The sequence below is a fragment of the Haemaphysalis longicornis genome, unplaced genomic scaffold (genome assembly GCF_048455015.1).
Source record: "Haemaphysalis longicornis isolate Haplotype H1 unplaced genomic scaffold, Haemaphysalis longicornis Haplotype H1 scaffold_9, whole genome shotgun sequence".
NCBI lineage: Eukaryota > Metazoa > Arthropoda > Arachnida > Ixodida > Ixodidae > Haemaphysalis > Haemaphysalis longicornis.
The window spans coordinates 129,514,008-129,520,088 of NW_027526460.1; the positions used below are offsets into that span (position 1 = coordinate 129,514,008).

The window sequence follows — 6,081 nt, forward strand, 5'->3', positions numbered from 1 at the left end:
AGACGCTGTGTTTTAGCCCACTCTCCGAGGATTCTCGCGGTGTGGGCAGATGCATGCGCTTCCTATTCCGTGAGAGGGATGCGTAACACAGAGATGTGAATGTTGGGGACGGTGGGTCATTGGGGGATAATCTCTAGGACAATGATAGAGATGCGACCCGTTTGGTAGTAGTGACGAACGGATGTAAATAGGTCAAGATTGTGACGTACTCGGGGTCGGTGTGGGAGGTCAAGGCAATAACGGCCCCCTCGGCAGCGTCGATGTAGGATGTCTTGAGGGTGATATAGGAGGAAAGGCGGGCCTTGGAGTCGACAACAGTCAAGGGGTATGCGCTTCGGTATGCCGTGCGTCTGAGCGGGAGTCGTATTTCGAGCGTAGGTAAGTGCAGGAGCTTGTCGTTGGCCTTGATTATAAGCTCGGTGCGTATGACCAGGGTGCAACGGTGGTCTTGCTGGGGATGTTGAAAGGAATTGGTCGTATTGGTAACCTCGGAGGGGTATCCCGTAGCCCAGTCGCTGTTACACAGAACAACCGCTGGCCGTGTGGAGGAGTCGTTCACATTGGCTGGCTTTGTGCGCTTCGATAAACTCTCCGAGCGTGGTATGTATACCGAGCTTGAGGAAACGCGGCCTAATGCTTAGTAGCCGCGGGCAACTAAGTATGTCTCAGGAGTAAAGTCGGTGTATTCGGCTGTGTAGTGTGCTGTATAGGCTGGCGAGATTACGGTACCGAACCTGAGGTAACTGATGAGGTGTGTTTTACAAAACGGACAAAGTCTTGATATTCGCAGCCATGGCGTTTGCGGACAATGCGGCTGTGAAAGCTATCATTCCACGCGCGCACGTGCGTTGCCTGGTGAACGGACATTGTTGAGTGCGTACGAGCAGCCGTAATATGCCGTTTCTCCCAATTTGCCCGATACGGCTTCCATGAAACTGGTATTACTCGCGCTCACTGCCAGCACGCAGATATATGTGAAGTGCCAGCGGCTAATCTATTGGTGAGGCCCTGCAGAAGGCGCTTTATCTTCTAAGCGGCTTTTTTTTCTTCTGTTCGATATAAAGATACAGCAATGAGCTCCAGGAAAAGCATGTGTGCCTGCACAGGTAGTAACACCTTGCCTTATTTCAGAGTATTTTAAGTAGAAATTAAGTGATGCGAGTTCGACGTAAAGTTAAGTAAAGTGAAAGAGTGGAACTAGCATTGCTTCATTGGTGGTTCACTATAGAAGGACGTCGTCAGACAAGTCGGCTTCTCATTCGCTTGCTCTCTCTTGTCAGAGAATCTTCTAAAATACATCGAGAAAGTAAAAAAAAAACACATAGCGTGTCCTATAAGAAGTATACTGCGATGCGCTTGGTTAAAAGCTCCTCAGTACACTTTATCGCCCCTAAAATTACAGAAAACAACATAAAATAACTTGAAAATTGCTGTCATAATCTAACAATACCTGGAATTTCGACGTTTCTGATAAAGTGTCAGCGGATAAACTTACTTCTAGCAAACAAAAAGAACACGCACTGGTCTCTTCGGGCACTTGTTTTCCGCCTGTTCTTTTCGGATGCTTCATGTTTGCATTCTTTTTGCCCTCTAGGCAATTGCGTCAGCGCCACTCGATCGATTTCATCGAGTGGCCGTATCCTGCGTACTGTTCAAAGCGAATGTATAGGATTTTCCGCCCCTCCCAAGGCAGTATATATTGCACTTGACGCTGGAAGATTTTTGCAGAATGAAAGGCAAGCACTTCCTTCATTTTAGGATGTCCGTCGGGCGTTTGATAGAATCAGTTACGTTCATCTTTTATTAGTGGCCCTTGAAGCTTGGCAGTCCACGGGAGTTCAGCGGGCATTATTTAACTTGGTCCCGTGAAAACTGCCGCATTGGATACCGCAACCGGTGTACATTGCGTTTACGCAAGCGACATCTGTACATGAAACTTCGTACCCGGAGGAGCTCGCAAAAGTACGCAGCAGATGGTGACGGAGGACATCAATGCAATTCGTCATTCCACGGCGAAAGCATTAACTGAGCCATTGTGTGAAAAACTGTTGTAGTTGTTTAGTTTTCGGGCCAAGAAAACACATTTGAGTTCGCATCGGATTTCAACCCAAAGTTCCACTCTATGAGCACAGTGCATTACCACTGCGATATCTTCGCACGCTGCCCGCGGTGGAAGAAAAATTAAACCAGTGCGTCTGCGCGTGCCTGGTGAACGTGACGGCAACTGAGTAGGACTGGTGCACACCAGCCGCGCAGAACTCCGTTTTTCGGGTAGCTGGGACGTGTGTCACCAGTTTTCATGTTTTAGTAATAGGCACAAAAAGCGAAGAAAGCGAAGAGACACAGACACGGTGTAACAGCGAAGAAGCATGTGGCAGGAATTTCCGCCAAAAGACAAAAGAATCAAGAGCGAATAAAGATACGCAAAGACGACGGAGAAGTAGAGAAGTCGTTTATAAGTATTGCCAGGCTTCCGCCTTGAAAGCACGTAGGCTGACTTAAGTTTGCCGTGAACATTCATTAAGCAGAACAGGCTCACAAGACTAAAAACCCGCGTTCTGTAAATCTACGTGAATAGGAAGGCTTTCCTCGGGCTCGTAACAACTACAACATATTGATTGATTGTAGGGTTTAACGCGCCGACGCAACGCAGGCGATGAGGCGCGCCGTAGTGGAGGGCTCCGGATTAATTTTGACCACCTGGGGATCTTTATCGTGCGCCGAAATCTCATACACACGGGCGTTTTTGCTTTTCGCCTCCATCAGAAAAGCGGCCGCCGCGGCCGGGAATCGAACCCGCGACCTCGTGCTCAGCAGCGCAACGCCTTAGCCACTGAGCCACCGCGGCGGGTAACTACAACAATAACATCATCATCATCATCATCATCATCATCATCATCATCATCATCATCAACAACAACAACAACAAAAATTAAAACCGTTCCACTCAGTGTGAAAGCTGTCGGAAGTGCAGAGCAGTGATCCGTCATATTGGGCTGTAGCGCCGTTATCAGCTCACTAGTGCTACCACCCAATGCAATTCAGATTTCCCGCGCCCCCTGCCTGAAACTGCGCCAGCGGGAGTTCTGCTCTTTCTGTGCCACTTTTCTTCGCCTACTATTGTAAAAACCAACCCAACGAGCGTGTCTAACTAAATGAACGCGGGCGGTGCCGTTTAATTAATTACAGTTTGCCCCAAATGTACATATAGTTTTCTTTTTGCTCGACAACGGGGAGATGTATGACAAGCTCCTGCGGTTCACGAGTTTAGAACGCTTATGACTATATAAATGGCTTGGCTTTCGAAGCCTCTGTGGGGCGCCGCGACGACAGAACGCCGTGTGGCTCTCGGGTCCAGCGAGGGAGCTACGACGACAAGGCGAGCCCTTAAAGTGCTCTGCACTTAAACGTGGTGAGCCTGAAGCAAGCACAGAGCGGTTTCTTGACACTCGTTTAGCCAGGGCGCTCTCGTGGTGTGCGCACATACCGCAACTCAGGAGGAGCACTAATGTCGCAGTTCCCTGTCAAGTCGAAAGACGAACAAAGACCCTCCATCGTCCGTCCACGGTGGATGACGCCGGAAAGACCCCACGAGGCACAGTGCGAGACAGTACGTGAGTAGGACAGGTGCACTCCAGCCGCGGAGAACGTTCAATCTGGGAAAACTGCGGCGTCAAGTGTCGGAGCGATTGGTCTGCCTGTCGGAGCGATTGGCACCGTGTCTGTTTGTCACAGATCCGCGGCTTCGTAACACGCAGTGCCAAATGGTCTGCGGTTTGGCAACCATTGGAGAATAATAAAGGGAAGCGACGAGAGAGACGCAAATACTATGTAGCTGTAAAGGTGTATTTGATAAGTAGTATGACCAGGTGAAACGATAATGCTTTCGCCTTCAAAGCACGTCAGAAAACTCAAGTGCCCACCGGGGAATTTTCTTTCAGTTGCTCCTCGGGGACTAAATGTCCATCGGACTCACTTTTGAAGCTGCGTATCGTCCTTGCGAGATACGCCCCCGCGCTATCAGTTCTGCATGTCTTATCGGATTCAAACGAGCGCAGACAACGGAGTGCCGTCGCATGCCGTTTTCGAGTATGGCTCGGGATGCCTCGTTCATTTCCGATTAGCCTTGCGACGGGCGAAGCGAAAAGGAAAGTTTCCTATAGGCACGTTGCGCTGATGTTTTGCCTCGCAAGCAGCAGCGCCGTTTTCTATATCCTGGTGGTTCGGGGCGTCATTTCTGGTAGGAAAGATGACACGCATATCACGGGCTCGGTTCGTAGCACTCATAATACGTAAGTGTCGGCGCCCTGTCCTAGACAGCAGCAGCCTGGATTATCACGAGTCACGCCCGGGCGCCCACACAAAGAAGGCATCTAAGGTAACGTCATGATAACAAGGCCGAGTGGCGCAGGCGAAAATAAGTTAGCTGTTGATATAATTGTAGCCCACCAGTCAGAACGCAGATAATACAAATGACAAGGAGGAACCGATGCATTAATCACGGTCGTCTTTCTTTACACCGTGTCTCAGTGTCAAACCCATAGAACGTTGCCACGGCATGTTGCAGGCAGTGGGGGATAACGGGTCGAGGAATCGCCACTCCTTTAGCGATTCCCGAGCGTGCGCTACAGAAAACTTTAGTAGGAAAAGTACTGCGCTCACAGCGGCCTCTGTCCAGTGCAACGTGCCTATAGTCGAGCTCTGTGAACAAGCAAAACCCTGAGTCGTTATTTTTTTTGGCTTTTGAACTGGACACGCACAACACCAGCTCTTTGTCAAGTTTCTGCTAGGTTCGGTGTAATGTCTGGTATGGTGCGAGCACTAAAGATTTATACATAGTCACTCCAAGGTGATACCACATGCAGCGACAGCTGATGATGTGCGGCTGTGCGGTTATCACAACTCGCCAAGGGCGACATTCTGTGCCGTGCGTCTTAAAGTTGTCTCTTTAAAGGGACCGTGCAACACTTTCTTTCTACTTTTTTCGAAATCGTAAGTGCTTGCAAAACGTAGTCAACCAACACATCCAGTACTTAAATTAAGGGGTCGCAAAGTACCTGAGGCAAAAATTACTGCTCTATGCACATCAGATAACATAGAAACTTATTCAAAAGGTTTTTTTCTCTTTACCGGTCTTGGCGTTCTTCGACCGCTTGAAGTACGTCATTGCAGCTGTATAGCGGCTATTGGCCGACTTTCCTTCCGTAGCAGCAATTAACGCATTCGATAGCCACTTTAAAAAGAAAGCCACACAAATAAAGTAAAAATGGAAGGCGTATCTGCTGCTACGAGCAAATCATGCAGTGCCGCTTCTGCAGTGTGCTCATGATAGCTATAGCTACCACAATGCTTCCAGATGGGAAGTACACAGTAAAAGCGTTCATCGGAAGTGCTGCCGAGTCCCTTTAAGCCGCGTCATATTGAGGATCGTCTGTATGCTTTATTTAGGATCATCATCATCATCATCATCATCACCAGCCTATCTACGCCCACTGCAGGGCAAATGCCTCTCCCATTATTCTCCAATCACCCCGCTCCTGTGCCATGTGCCAACTGTGACCAATTTATCCCTGCAAACTTCTTGATCTCATCTGCCCATCTAACTTTCTGCCGCCCCCTGCAACGCTTGCGTTCTCTAGGGATCCACTATGTTACCCTTAATGACCAACGGTTATCTTGCCTTCGCATTACATGCCCTGCCCACGTCCATTTCTTCTTAATGTCTACTAATATGTCCTTAGCACGCGTTTGTTCCCTGACCCACTCCGCTCTCTTCTTTTCCCTTAATGTTACACCATGTTGCGACGGATTCAGTCGCAGAACGCGAAGACGAAAGAAACCCCGCAGAAGCGGGGTTATGGACGAAGCAAAGCGCGCGCCGCCGCCGCCGGGGGCTGTCAACTGGGACCACCGGCGGGGTCCGCGCGCGCGCCACATATGGTTCTTGTTTACCAGGGAACGTGGCCCTCTCTCCCTCGAAAGAAGGGACCGCGGCGGCGGGGAGCGGGGGGCAGTGGGTTCGTGAAAAGCATGTAAGACGGAACGGTGTAACCTTCTGTACTTCTGTATAAAGAAATCCTG

At 49.6% G+C, this 6,081-nt stretch overlaps 1 protein-coding gene across 1 annotated transcript in view; it reads left to right on the forward strand.

The window, feature by feature from the left end:
* Positions 1-6,081, forward strand: part of LOC144153048 (solute carrier family 41 member 3-like) — a 280,541-nt gene that overhangs the window by 192,889 nt on the left and 81,571 nt on the right. The gene's annotated exons all lie outside the window — the stretch shown is intronic.